This window comes from Calidris pugnax, unplaced genomic scaffold (genome assembly GCF_001431845.1).
Source record: "Calidris pugnax isolate Ruff unplaced genomic scaffold, ASM143184v1 scaffold32, whole genome shotgun sequence".
Classification (NCBI taxonomy): Eukaryota; Metazoa; Chordata; class Aves; order Charadriiformes; family Scolopacidae; genus Calidris; species Calidris pugnax.
In genome coordinates this window covers 7,887,236-7,902,040 of record NW_015090783.1, presented here as the reverse complement: position 1 = coordinate 7,902,040, position 14,805 = coordinate 7,887,236, and the positions used below count along the sequence as shown (strand labels likewise).

At 45.8% G+C, this 14,805-nt stretch overlaps 1 protein-coding gene across 4 annotated transcripts in view; it reads left to right on the top strand.

Annotated features, from left to right (window-relative positions):
* The window catches only part of ADORA2A (adenosine A2a receptor), a 30,723-nt gene that overhangs the window by 308 nt on the left and 15,610 nt on the right, over positions 1–14,805 (top strand). The window contains exon 1 of one of the 4 annotated variants that reach the window (XM_014964937.1): positions 7–65. The exons of 2 other annotated variants lie outside the window; for them this stretch is intronic. The gene's annotated coding sequence lies outside the window, so the exon portion shown is untranslated. Of the gene's footprint in view, positions 1–6; positions 66–5,276; positions 5,394–14,805 lie in introns of those variants that run through there. One more of the 4 variants, XM_014964945.1, reaches the window with a different exon arrangement.

Here is a 14,805-nt window from a genome sequence, read left to right as displayed (position 1 = left end):
GGGGCGCGGCGGAGGCGCAGGCGGAGCCGGAGCGGTGCGGGAACGGAGCGGCGCCCCCAGGGCAGGTGGGTGATGGTGGCCGCGGGTCGGGCTCCAGGGTGAGGGGCGGCGGGGTGCCCGGTGTGTGCAGATCTCGGGGCGGAGCGGGACCTGCCGGCCGGGGCGGGATGCGGGGCTCGTCCCGCTGCCTCCTCCCGCCGGGGCGGTGCGGGCGGTACCGGTGTCCCGCTGGTGCGTCCCCGGCGGTCGCCGGTCCGGGGAGCCCCTGTGGGCAGCTCAACTTCCCTCGCGTCCTTCGCGGTGTCCGCCACAGCCCCGGTCCCTCTCCTGCCTCTCCCGCGAGTTTTAAAAGTGTCCGCCCGTCTTACCCCCTGCCTCAGGACGGGGGAGGTTTTGCTTTGCCAGCGCTTTCCCCTGCCCCGGCTCGGATGGCTTTTCCACCGTGGAGCCGGTGCTCCTCACACCGTGCCGGTTCCCAACTGTCAGTCCCCCGACACACCCCCACACTCCCAGATGTTTGCTCCAAGGACCTTCCTTCAAACATCAAGTGCTGGACTTTACCCCCCTGCACCCAGCCCTCCTCCTAGCCCTTCAGCTGATGTTTGTGCTTTATCATAAAATAGTGATTCTATAGGAGCACCCTGCATCCTGTGAACTTCTCTGTAGCGTTTGGCAAAGGAGATTTCCATCAGCTTTGCAATCACACTAAGGGAGAAAGGGCAGGGACTGAATAGATGGCATTAAACCTGTGTGCAGTGTTACCCCACTCCTTGCACCCAAAAGGCCTGACCCTGCCTCGTCTGTGTCAAGCACCTATAACAGATTTTTGGTGGTGTCCTTTCTGCTGTGCCTGGGAGCTCTCTGAGCCTTGGTACCCGGCGACTGTGTTGGTGGAGCTGCCAGTCACAGAGGGGCCTCGGATCTCTGTGCTGAGGGCAGATGAAGGAAAGGAGAAGGGGCTGTAGGGTGACGGTTGTCCCCAGAGCTGCTGGGAGGATGTGTGAGAAGGCTTTCTGCCCTGGTGGATAGGGTTCCAGGGCCCTGCTGGGGTGACCTGCCCTCACGGAGGTGCAGGCAGCCCATCCTGGAAGAGCACATTGAGCAGCAGACGCGTTCCTGCTGTGTACGTGCTAGTGTGTGGTGTGCCCTCAACGGGGATGCTCCTGGGAGGAGATTTTTCTGCACGGTTGGTTGTGTCATCTAAGAGTCGCCCAGAAGCACCACAGTTGCTTTAATGCCCTTTTATTTCCTGATGCAGTGTGAGCCTGGGGTAAGTCTGAGTGCGGAGGTATTGCAGGCTTTGCTGTAGCTTGAAAGGAGTAGAGCATCCCCTTCAAAACTGTCTTGGGCAGTGGGCCCACAGAGGAGACAGGAAGGGTTAACTTAAAGAGAACATGACTCACTTAGTAAACAGCAGTTAACAGAATTGCCTTAACTACTTAAAATTATTTTCCTAAGCAGATGGTCAACTATTAGATAACTCGATCTTTGGATGTATTTGCTTTCAGGTTTCTTATCAGGCTTGTAAGTCCCAGACCTGTGTAACTCAAGAACTGTAGTAATTGATAAATTCATTCTTCTGCATGGGAGAAAGCCAGTATGGCCAGCTCCTCCTGGCAGAGAGACACCCCCCAGAGCATATGGCCCAAGCGAAGTACAAAAAGATTAGATAAAGTGTCCAACAGGGATGTGAGAAACGTTTCAATTGAATTAGATCTGTGAAAGAAATACTTTATTTCCAATCTCAGTAAAAAAGTCAATGTAAATGTAATCACAAAAATGCTATGAAAATGAAATCTCATCTGAAGTGGCAAATGGATTAAATTCTGAATTAAGAAGGCGAGCTATGAGCCTCTGAATTTGTAGAGAAAACACATGGGTACAAACTGCAAACATGTATGTGTGTATATAAAATAAAAACGACCTATTTGAGGGTGTGAAGGGGAAAAAAAAAAGCAAGCAGGTCTCCTTTTTAATACTGATAAGGTGATAAGTTCATAATTTACACATGTACGTAATCTGTCTCTCTTTCCATATGTATTTTTATACATAAAAAATAGAATCAGCATTATCCTGTGCCAGGTCAGGGGATGTCAGCCCAGTAATGATGTTTTTAGCCTCTGTCCTTCTGTCACTGGGTGCAAAAGGCACTAAAGATCTGAGCTGAAAAGCCTCCTGCCAGGTCTCCCATGTTTGCATTTCTATTTTTGCTGACATTTTAATAGGATGTTTCCATAAGGGCTGCTGGCACCATTGCGTTTGGATGTAATCAACTTCTGAAAGCTATTCATCTTTTTTGTTTAATCTTCAATAATGGATTTTATGTAGAGCCATGTGGTTAAGCCCTCTTAAGAACCACTGGGGAAAGCTCAGTCCAGCAGGAGGTTTGGAGGGACTGTTTTGAATCTTCACTCTTTCTTTCAGTTGTGTTTCTCTGAAGGGTCTGGGCTGGCTGGCTGAGTACGTCCCCTTCGCTCTTCAGCCTGGCAGCTTTTCCATATGGTGTGGAGGGAAAAACTGCCCCTTTACCACTTCCTTTCTGCCTGGGTGACTGATGGCTGTACGATTTTTCATCTATACAGGATGTTAAAGGCTTCGCAGATTTTCCACCAGGGTGCTTTTTTTCTCACTATGCTTCAGCTCTTTGCTTCGGTTTGACATTTCCACCCACATTTGTACACGTGAGATGGGGTAAGGCATAGTGTGGCTGAGCTCCGAGCTCTGCACAGCTGTGAGCGAGGTGTTTTCCACCCAAAGGCTGGTATCAGCATCTCTCTTGGTGTCCTGCAAAGTTTGTCCTTGTCTTCAGCTTGAACAGATTTCAGCTCTTATTGTTCGTTCTCTCTATCTGATCTGGATGGTGAAGAACTCTAGGTCCTTCTTTATTGCATGCTTTCCATCTGAAAATGGAGATGGGCTATTAAAGCTTTCTTTTCTGTTGGACTCTCAACTAAAACCTAAGAGATCTTGAGATGTGTGTCAAGGAATCAGGGAGTATTCTCGCAAGCCAATGGAGAGTTACTCTCTTTCATTGGAGTCTGGTATGTAGGACCAGAAGGCTTGGTTGCCTCATGGGTCACCTTCAGATTTGGCATCAGAGGACCTGAATGGCCTTGGTGAAGCTACTTGAACACAACGGCACCAGTTCCTTGCCTCTCTGCTCATTTTTAAAAGGCAGAGAAAGTTGCCTACTTAATGAGATGCTTGTGTAGCTGAATGTTGAGGGTTGGTCTGTTAGGGGTAAAAAAATGCAGTGTTCTGCCTTGGGAGGGTAAGAGGATCTGGGCAGATACACAGAACGTGGTTTAACTTTTGAAGGCTTCAGTTTCCTCTACAGAATCAGAAGATGCCTCTCCCCACACAAAGGTTGCATCTGTGGCAGGAATAAATATTGGTTGTGTTGCACTTTTTTTTTTCCGAAGTAAATCTCTGTAGATCAGAATGGACAGATGGCACATACAACTCTCAATTATGGAAAATATCCTCAGGAGGTGCTTAGAGGTCATCTAATCCATGCCTCTGTCCAAAGGCAGGAGCAGCTATGCTTTTGCTATCCCTGACAGCTATTTCTCCATCCTGCTCCTAAAGATCTGCAGTGGAGACTCCTTACTTTCCTGGTGTACAGGAAACACCCTGATGTCCAGCTTAAACCTCCTTTGCTGTAACTCAGTCATCACTCTGACCACAACCCGCAGAAGATCAGCAAAGAGCATTTACAAGTGCTTCAGCAAATGCAGGTTTTAGGTAAATGTGAGTGAATAAAGGTGTGATCTCTTTCACTCCTCAACCTGTGCTTTGCAAGGAGCAAATCATACAAAACCTGGTGACCTTGTGTGTGGTATGGCTGGAGCTCCACAGAAGCACGGGAGGGATGGGGTAAGAAGGCTGCGATACAGCCCGATATGGTGAGGCAATTGGAAAGTTAGCATCAAGCTGTTTGGATAAACACACTGCGCTGGGGTTATGGAAAGAGCTGCAGAGCCCCTGAGTGCCTAGGAGAGTTCAGAGAAAAGCCAAATGCAACGTGAAGGCTTCTGTAAAACGTACGTGTTCGGGGTGATCGCTGCTGTCAGGCACAAGCGTTAACAGCGCTGCGGCATGTGTCTGAGTGCAGGCTTTGTCCCTTCCTGCTCAGGACGCCTGGGGCTTGATATGGGTGCTATAAACAGACATCCAGTGCGATGCGAGACATCCCGAGGGGGCTGGCAGAGAACAGGACAGGACCCCAGGGAGGCACGTGCCTTTCTGAAGTGACAGCAGGGGCTCAGGTGATAGCCCAGAGCACTTTAGACCTCACAATTCACTTATACTGAAGCCACCACCAACTCAAATCTTATCAGCTTAGTTTATGACTTGTTCTGGAGAAAGGATGCTTTTCATCATTGGGCCTCTTGGTTGATTATTAAAAACAAAAATTATCAGGTAGCATAAATTCCAACGTATCGTATGTAAAGTAAATGCAAATGCTATTGTAGAAGATAAACAGGAGCAGGAGCCTCCTTGCCCACAAAGCAGCAGTAAATCCAGTGCCAGGAAGGCCATGTTTTAAATTTTATGGGGTTTTGGGAGCTCTTGCTGATTTTTTAAAAATATTTTCGTATTTTTTTAAGTTACACATTTTAAGCCCAAATAAAATAAGTAATTTGCTACAAATAGAAATGCAGCAGTGGAAGGCAGGGTTTGAAAAGAAGTGACAGCTACAAGACAGATCGTATTTATCTTAGATGATAAGTCAGGGGCTGCACACAGTAGGTTTATCGCTATCTGACAGGTAATGAGATAAAGTCCAGGTGTTACATAGGGATGTGGAAAGACCTGAAACAGGAATAAAGAATACCTTACATAATATTTTTAGGGAATATTTGCAAACAATGGTTCTGAGACAATGGAGAAGTTAGCAGGGATCGAAACCTCTTGCAGGGATGCTTTGAGCCAGGGAAGGCAGGGCGGGGGGGGGAGGGAAAGGCATACAGAGGATGAGGGAATCTTCCTGTCCCTCTCTGATACAAGGAGAGGAAAGGGGGGTTTTCCTGAAGCTTTGGAGACGTGAGGAATGACATGCCGGTCTCCTGTGTGTATAGCGATTAGCATTTGTGATTGCACTCAGATCCAGGGTGGAAGGCACTCAGGCATTCTCAGGAGGCCTCTGGTACTTGCAGATTGGGGCTGTTTTATCTGCCGAATAGCTGAGATACAGCGTGCTCTGTCCCCTGTGTTTATCCCAGGCGACGCTCACAGGGATGGTTGTGGCTCCTTGTTCAGCAGCTCTTCCAGGAGGGCAGGAGAGGGATCGTTCACTGGTGGAGCTACTCGAAGCTCAGCTGAACCCGAGCCAGCATCAGCTGGGGGTCACGTCTGCGTAACTCCCTGGGCAGAGTCCCTCGAGCGTTTGAGTGAGTAATGCTGTGCAACAGAGGGAAGTGTAATTTAGTCTCATTCTGCTCTTTTAATGCATCCCTTTGGGAGTGGTGAGGTTTGAACTGTTTTGCCAGTTAGAAGTTTCTTTCCTCAATTAGTATTCAGACCAGTCTCTCCCATCTTTCTCCTGGTTTTGCTTCTTTGGAACTATTTTGGTTTGGTTTTAGACTATTGTGTTCTCCACTCACTTCTTGTCTCCATCCTCCCCACTCTCCCCCCTCCCCCCCCTTTTTTTTTTTCTTCCTTCCTAGGGGAGCATAAGTGTTTCCGTTCTCTTTGCCTGTTCTGTAATGTTGGCCTGTTACCCACGTCTCCCTTCTTGCACTGGGAAAGTCCTCTACAAACTGACCTATCATTTTGGTTATTGAGGTTTCCCCAGAATAGGATTGTCAGAACCTGGTATGAATCAGTTGTTGAGGTTAAGGAGTTAAGGGAAGTAGGCTGTTAAATAGTCTGTGGTGATAACAACTTTGGTTTCAGCATGAGATCCATATATTTGGGCACAGACTTGGGATTTTCCATAGGAAACATTTCCCAGGATAAAAGACAGCTAAGAGGTATGTAGCTCTTTAATACAATCTTTGGAAGAGAGGCATGTGTTTGAAATTGATTTGAATAATTGCAGTTTCCACATACGTCTGATCCACAGATCAGTGCCCAGGTTCAATGGAACGATGGAAAATAACATCAGACTGACTTGGGCTGGCACCAGCACCAGTACAGTTCTTGGAGCATGTGTGGGGAAGCACGTTGACTTTAAAAAAATTTCTTAAATGTTCTGCAGCCATTTTTTTTTTTAGCAAATAATTACCTGTGCTAATGGCTACCTACTCAGGGATGCCTTAGAACACCAATTCCAAAACGTGCTTCCTTCCCATAAATCAGGCCTTTTTGGCTGGACCTGTTAATACTGAGGCACCTAACTTTGTCTAACACCTACAGCGTGTTAGTCTTTTATTTTATGTCATCCTGTGTCTTGCTAAATGCTGATCCAAACTCTGCTTGATCATTATGATTCATTTAGGGTTATAACATGGGTAGACATAGAGGATTCTGGTGGATTTGATGTAGTTAAGTGATTCTTTTTCTCTGTATGGTGTTAGGTCTTGCAGGATATGGAAAGGTAAGAAGCTCTATTCATGGGATGAAGACTGGAAAGAGGATTCATTGACAGTTTTTGTTGTCTTTCCTACCCCATTGCTAAAGGAAAATCTTCCTTTTCCTCCATGTAGCCACAGTACAGTCTGTGGCCACACCAGGCAAGAGATGGACACAGTCCACTTGGGAGAAACCATACTAAGCTTCCTTTTCCTCCATGTAGCCACAGTACAGCCTGATTACACCAGGCCAAGAGATGGACACAGTCCATTTGGGAGAAACCATACTAAAGTCTTGGGGATGTCTGTTCTGGGTACCTCCCTGGGATCCATCTCCGCTTGACTAACACCTTTTGTGTTTGGAATCAAATGCCACAGTCCCTAAGGAATTTGCCTTGAGAATCTTTTTTGGCTTATCCTCATTCAACAAAGTGTGAGGATCATGGTTGTCATGTATTTGAGAAATGACTGCAGGTTTCTTTACAGCTGGAGCTTTTAATGATCTCTTGTTGTGCAGAAACTGTACAACATCTTAAGTTTTCATAGGAGAAAAGGGCCTCTTCCCAAGGGTGATAGAGGTGTCTGTATTGTAGCAGAGTACTTGCTGTTGCTCTCCTTGCCTTTCTGCTTCCTCTAGGCAAGCACAGTAACTCATAAACAGCTAGCAAGTCCAGTAAAACGTTTTCTAAAATGATTTACGAATGGCTACTGGTTTGCCAGTGCAATGGTTTGATGTAGAAGGAGAGAAACTGGTGACTAGAAATGTCATTTTCACCAGCAGCTGCATGCTTTCTCCACCCCAGAACATCAGGGCCCGAGCAGTCAGAGGAGGAAGCGGGCAGAGGCAGCAGGCTGTTACTTGTAAGCGGATGTGCTTTTACCACAGCAGAAGGACTTAGGAAATGAAGGAAGGACTTCGTTAGAGTCCTCAGAGCACCAAACACTGAGACTTTGGGATCAGTAAGCTGTGACACTGGAGAGTTCCTAATAAATCGGATTATAATCAAGGACTTGGGGAAAAAATAAAAAAGTCCCTTTGACTACATCTTGAAAGGGTTGTATCGTCGTGGCTGACTGTGACAGTGAAAATGCAAGTCACTTTTTGCAAGAGTGGCAGAAATGTGGTGCAAGTCATAGCAAAGAGAAGAGGGAGGGACAACGTGAGGACATGTGGGCTCGAGACATCACTAGAGCATCAACTCCACCTTATCCACAGAGGGTGGCAGAGTCCTAAAAATGTCTTAAATAGCTTTGAGCCTGAGACAGAAACACTAAGGGGATGATGAGCCGTGACAGAGCAAATAAGCATTACCAAGTTGGGGTAAGTACCTTAAAAAAATGGAAGAGGGAAAGTTGCTGGAGACAAAACTAAGGAGGCAGAAAATTTGTTGTTGTGGCTTTTGCCTGTTTTTTGGGATGAACACACAACACCAGCATTGTCCCTCTGTCTCAATGCTTTTTGAGTGGCAGCTGATTGACAAACTGAGGTGCAATGAGTTGGGTAAACAAGCTGGTGCACAGCCTGGGGGTGTGACAGGCCAGGACTCGACACACCCCAGGACATGGGAGGAAATTGGGGTTTTTTTGTGTTGGATGGAAATCAGACAGTTATTGCACAGCACAGGGAGCACGTGCTCCGTCCCTGAGCCTGAGCCAGCAGTGAAGAGCCCAGGTAGAGCACATGGCAGTCAGCGGGGTGGGCTGTGCAGGGGCAGAGGATCCGGGGGGCTCCGAGGGCATTCGGTCAGGCCCTGCTGCTGTGTCAGTGGGGCAGGCGCTGCGGAGCTTGGGCTGAGTCCTGCTGCTGTGTCACTGCTTAAATTGATAAGAGGAGGGAGCAAGCTGGGGAGGAAGGATGTGATGAGCTGTGTTAGCAGCCCAATGGAGGCTTGACTGCTTTTCCTCCTGCGGGTGGGTATGAGTCAAACCACTTGGGTGGCAAGGGGAGCTCCATGGTGAGTCCTCAGTAATAACCCTTGCTCAGAAGGGTCAGCCTATGAGCCATAGATGAGCTAATGCAGTGAGACAGCTTTGTTTTGGCTCAGAGGCAGGTAGAATTTGCTCATCTCTGCAGAAGTTGTACGGTACCTTCACTAGGATGGGGAAGGGCAGGTGAGGAATCGTTCTAAGTTACATGGAGAGAGATGGAAAGAGTTACATCCCTTCTGCTGTGGAAGATGGGATGTTGGTTGGGCTGGTACAACAGCACTCCCTGCCCTGGAGTTGAGTGAGTTTTGGTTTCGCTGGCAGAGCTTCAGCAAACACAACTTAAAACCTGCAAGAGGACAGTGCTTGGAGAGGGAGCAGGGCTCACAAGGCCTGATGGAGGGCAAATCTGTAGTTAGAGAAGGCAAGTAGGGTTTAGGAACAACTAGATGAAAGGACAGGAAAACAAACGGATGCACCCAGTTCTCAACTGCCTGTCTGGAAACTTCGTATAGAAATGAGAGGTGAAGTCACATCTGGAGACAAGTCTGCTCCATTATTTTAAAATATACCAGAATGGATGCATTAGCAATATGATTAATATTTTCAGAGCAAATTCCTCCCTTGTATGTATTCCTCAGTGGGTCACCTCTTCTTGATATCCTGTTTCCTCATTTCTCTTATTTTGTTCTTGAAGGAAATGCTCCTTATGTATGAACACAGCTGGCTTTAGTAGGGCTGTGGGGAGGCAGAGTTTGCTTTTGAGTTCTTCCCTCGCACAGGAAAGGAAAACTGGCTCCTCAGGGACATTGTGGATGATATTGGCAGCAGTAGCATGTTTCTGGCCATGGTACATGGTTTTAATTATGCTTTTTAACATTTCTGTCTTATGAAAGCTTATCCAAATGCTCTAGTTTTTATTTTTGGAAATGCCACTGTAGGTAAATGAACATCATCAGTACTGGATACTTTTGGTTTGCTCAAAAATCCAACATTATATTGCCTTTTGGCAATACATCATGATGCCTGCTGCCCAGTGAGACTTTACTCTAGTGAGCACAGGGGAACCTTTTCCCTTTTGTTTGTTTGTTCGATCTGGCTTATTTAACTGCTGGTCATTCAGCCTTACTTAGTTTTGCCCTCCCTGGCTTTTTGTGACCATTAGAATGGGAATAATTACTGTGAGGTTTTTTTTTTTCTTGCTTTTAAACATTTATAACATCCACTTAGGGAAGAAAAAAATCGTCAAATGCGTTCTGTTCTACTCTTCTCTTCCGCTGCTGCAATAAAAATTAATCCACTTGAAGCACTTGGAGAGCAGGAGGCAAAGCTGAAATACTGGTTTTGGATTAGCCGTTCCTATCAGCCAGCCCATCGGTGTTAAGACCTTTGCTTGTTGTCCAGGGGGGTTTCACTTTTTGGATGTTGTTTTGTGATTTTCACTTGGGGCATAAACAGGAGGAGGACAGAGATGTGGGACAGGCTTTAAGGGTATGATTTTATTATGCTTTTTGTTGCTGTCACTGCTGCAGTGGTATGGGTGTCTCTAGTAATCCCCCAGCCAATAGAGACTTTACAGCCAGATTCGCCATGCTGCTTCTTGCTGCGACTATAGCCTCCTTTTTTGACATGGACTGCAGCTGAAATGGAAACATAAAGCAAAAATGTTGTCCCTCTTCCCCATTTCTGATCTTTTTCTGTCAGCTCAGGAGCAGTACAGATCTCTGAAGAGCCATTTTTTTGCTTCATGAGTACATGGAGTGGAGTCTTGGAGGGCTGCTGCTTTCCTGTAAGAGGGGATTGGACCAAGTTCAGCAGAGCTGAAGCCCTTGTTTTACTCACTATTTCTGGAGAATTTGCAAAGCCAATGTGGAAACCTTGTTACCTCACACTGGAGGAAGACTTTACTCCCCAAACAGAGACAAGCTCTCAGAAAACCTTAGGCTCTCCATTTTTTGGAGTCAGAGCATCAGTGGCTCAGATTGTTTTGGATAAAGTCTGAAACAATCCTCTGAAAAGCTCAGACTGCCATGTGGAGCCACTTGATAGAACAAGGATTTCCAGACATCATTGTGTTCTGCACGGGTGTGGGTGTCCACACAGGCAGGTGTGCAGGACACTGGGCATCTGTGACTGCAGGGAAGGTTGAGGGGAAACTGCAAGTGCTCCAGGTACCTGAAAACCAAGAGCATGGTGTGCTGATAATTTTGCCTGCTTTGTTTCACTTGTATCCTTTGTTAACAAGGAGCAGTCTAGAGGGAAATAGTCTATTATTAATATTTAATTTCCTCCTATTACTGTAAGCAGATGACCTAAAAGATCATTTAGCCAGCAGCCAATAATAAAGCAAATGGGGGAACCAGAAAAAGTATGTCTTAGTTAGGTGGGAGATGCCTCCTCCCTCCTCTCTTTCCTGTCCCATCCAGCCACATCTCTTTATCCTTTGGTAGGAGGCAGGAGTGGGGATGCTCTGAGAGCTCCAAGCACGCTGGCTTCATGTGAGCAGCCAGGGACATGGGGAAGCTGCTCTACATGAAGTCTTCATAAAATACCAAACTTTGGAAAGGAAACCATTGAGCAACGCAGAGAAGTGCTACTGCTGCCTTCCCTATGGTTCTCCCTGAAAGGACAGCTGTTTTCTTTACCTTTTACAGCCTGAGTTGTTTTGCAAATTTGTGAACTGCCTGTGAGCACATTGGCTTATTTATTGTGACTTGATCCTCTGAAGAATTGGGGAGAGACAAGATTTCTTAGAGTCTTTGATTTAAAAGATAGGGGGATTCTCTTTGAGCTGAAGGGATTTCAAAGAGAGGATAAAAACTGACAAGTATCTCCCCCTCCAGGCTTTGCAAAGTAGGAAACAAATGATTTAGCAGCACCAATTTTTCTGCTTTCAGCCATGTGTGAATTGAAGGGTTTTCCCTAAGGGAGTGAGGTAATCTGTGCTGGCTGGTACCTGGGAAGGCTCATGTTGTCAAAAGGAGATGCAAGATTGTGATCTGTGGAATGAGCCTTGATGAAGACTCCCCCACACTCCTGAGCTGCCTTCTGCCTTGCTTACCCCCTCCTGAAGCAAACAAAGAGAAACCAATCCTCTCTGGAGCCTGGGGAAGCTGCAGCCTCTCACCTACATGCCCATAGGCTGTTTTGGGTGCCCTGAGGGCTGCTGAGCCCCTGGAGATTTTTGCTGATGTTTGAGAGCAGCTGTCAGACTGCAGTGTCACACACAGTGTCATACAGGTCAGCCTGGCACGCAGAGCAGAGGCTGGATTTTCTCTATAGCAGTGTGACCTGGGCATCCCAGCCCAGCATGGGGGACCTCATCCTGAAGGGGCCAAGAGCAGGAAAAGGGCTTGTGTGAGGTGGGTGATTTGAACCAAGCAAGGACCAAGGGCTCACCTCAATGCCTTTGGCACTCAGGAGAGAGAAGGGGCAACACCTTAGTTCAAAGCCAACTGGAGATGCCAAACAAAAGCTTGCTTAGGCTCCAGTGGTGAATTGCTTCATGGGAACGTGCTGTTCAGATGCTTTATTGAATTTTCAAGGAGCAGTTTTTCATTGGGGGTGAAATATGAGAGAGAACAGAGTGTTCCAAGTCACTAAAAACGAACAGAGCAGCAGCTTTACAGGTTTGTGAGTGGCAAAAAAGGTTTATTTGATAATGGAGAAAAGGCCGGAACATAGCCCAGGGTATCAAGAAGGAATTAATCCAATTAACAAAATAAAACATGGGCTTAAGAAGAAATACTAATTGTAGCTGTCCAGAAGGTTGTGATACAGGTTATTTTTCTTAAGTTTCAAGAAGCTTACAATATTGATCCCTCAAGGGCCTGAGATATTAAATATACACTTCCCTGGTGAGTAAAGCAGGTGTTAATTAATTTTGTCTGGTCAGACCTAGTTGCTGAGCCTTTGGGTCTTTGATGAAGTAGATGATTCTATAATAAATTTTGTATTGCCTCTGGATACATGTCATGTTCTCTAGGTAGTCTCTATTTCATTTTGTCCCTGTGCAGTGAATTTCTAGTCATATGAGCAGAAAGACTGAGCCTGTCCTTGTTTTAAAGCAAGTTGCAAATACTTCTACAATTAAAGACTTGTTACCATGTTGGGTGAAAGCCGTAGCGGGCTGACACTGAAAGAGGTGAATGAGGAGAGGTGGGTGAGTTTGGGTTGAACATGGAAACCCCCTGTGTTGTGGCACCTTCTGTGAGGCCTCTGATGTGCTGGGGTTGTGTGACTAATAATTGCTTTTTCTAATGTCAGTGGCTCCTGCAGAAGCACCGGCACTGAAGCAGGCACAAAATGTTGTTTTTCCGTGTCTGGGACACCTGCTCAGCTCCAGTCATTTCTCTTCTGAGATGTGCTGGCTCTGCAGAACTCGCTAAGTGTTTTCCAGCCCACCTGAGAGCAGAGGGTGGAAGGACATATTGTCCTCTTCTGGACATAACATCTCACAGATTGCTTTGGAATAAATGGCTTGGGTTGAAGAATCAGGCCACTGTTTGTGAAGGGGGAGGGGAAAGAAGGGACTAAACAAATTCAGAGATTAAAAATTCAAATTTAACATCAGACCATGAAACAAGCAGTTGAAGTAGAAGGTTAAAAGCTCTGTTGTGTCAGAAAACAGTATGTAATGTGGTCATTAAACCTCAGATTCCAGTGTTGTGATTTTTCAGGTTACACACAGAGCTGTAGGCAATTCCAGCTTTGTCTTTGTGCTGGATGATCAGTATGCGGGGGACCTCCGCAGCGTAGGTTTGTTACTCCCCTCCATGTCCTGTTGGAAAATGAGTTTGAGATGAGCCATTGAAAGAGTTGGGTTAAACAAAGTGCATCTGGGAGTAACATGGATCCGTAATCCTACTAAAGAAAGCTCTGAAATGGGGAATAACATCCCAGTAATTTCACTTTGATCCTCTTCACTGAGGGGTGTGTGGTATGAATATGAGGTGCAAGAGCAACATAGCAGGACTTTTAAGTAAATCCTTTCAGCATCAGGATTAACGTGACCAGTTTCCAGACTGGCTCCTTTCAGAAAGCGGTTTCTTCACTTCTTTTGACTTCATCTCAGAGTATTTTATGGGGATGTTTATGGGGATTATATTTTACACAGCAGTTGTTTTGGCCCAAGTATATCACAGTAATTTGGGTTTTTTTTTTCCTAATCTTGTCCTGACACTGGAGCTTTTTCTTGGGCTTGACCTGTGTGGAAACATGTGAGGATATTGAGGAGAGGTGTATGGTCCCAGCTCCATCGCCAGAGTGTTACATTGCTGTCTCTGCTGCTCTGATGCCAAGGGATATGGGAGCTTGCACCCATTTGCGAGCCTCCTGGCACAGCCGTGTGCCGTACCTCTGAAAGCCTTTCTCTTATGAGCCTGTTTTGCCCACTACTTCCCTTGCTTGGTTGGGTTTTTTTTCCTACCAACTTTTTCCTGTCTTTCTTTTCCCCTTTCTTGCTCACACACATGCACAAAGCATTGTTTATTTTTCACCTCACCCTTTCTGTTTTCTCTCCCTCCACATTTTCTTTATTTCTGTCTTATATTAACTCTAATTCACTTCCCTGGAAGTCAGGCTGGAGGGGCTGGTGTTAGTTTTCAGTATCACTGCTTTGAAACAAACCTATTGGGATTTGTAATGGACAATCAGATGCTAGCAGAGTGATGTAGGAGCATATCACTGATATCCCTGAAATTCAAGAAAGTAGAAGCAATCTTTAGGAGGTCAATGGAAAAGCATAGTTTTTGCTAAAGGTTGATAGACAATATAGAGACTTCTTGGGGTTTTTTGTTCTTTAGAAAAGATTAAATGAATGATCTTTATCTTCCTCTTAATAGCTAGATCACAAACTAATCTCTTCTGTTGATTTCTTCCACACAAACCAAACAAAACACATAAACAAGATTGCTGGAGGTGGAGAAAAAGCTAGGTTTTTGAAGCACATCCAAACCACCAAGAATCATTCACTTTCCTTTCAAATGCAGCATTAGCAATATAGCTCTAAATCAATGAAAGGTCTAAAATTAGATTATATTCCTGAGATCAGATGTGAATCACAAGTTAATCATATTTTCTTTTATTATCACTGTCTTTACCCTTTTATTTTATCCTGACAAATTAGGTTTCTGACTTGAAAACAGAGTGAACTGTGAAGGCATGAAACCCTGCTGGGTTAGATCACAACAGATCACCTGTGGACGGGGTCCCAAAAATCTTTTGTTTTGGAGGTTCATGTTGCATCCAAGACTGAGCTCGAGTGATTTATCAGTTAGTGCTGTGTCTCTCTCTCTGGTGGCCATTTGATATTTCAAGGAGCTGCTTTCTTAAATGACAAAAATATTACTGTTAAAGCATGCTA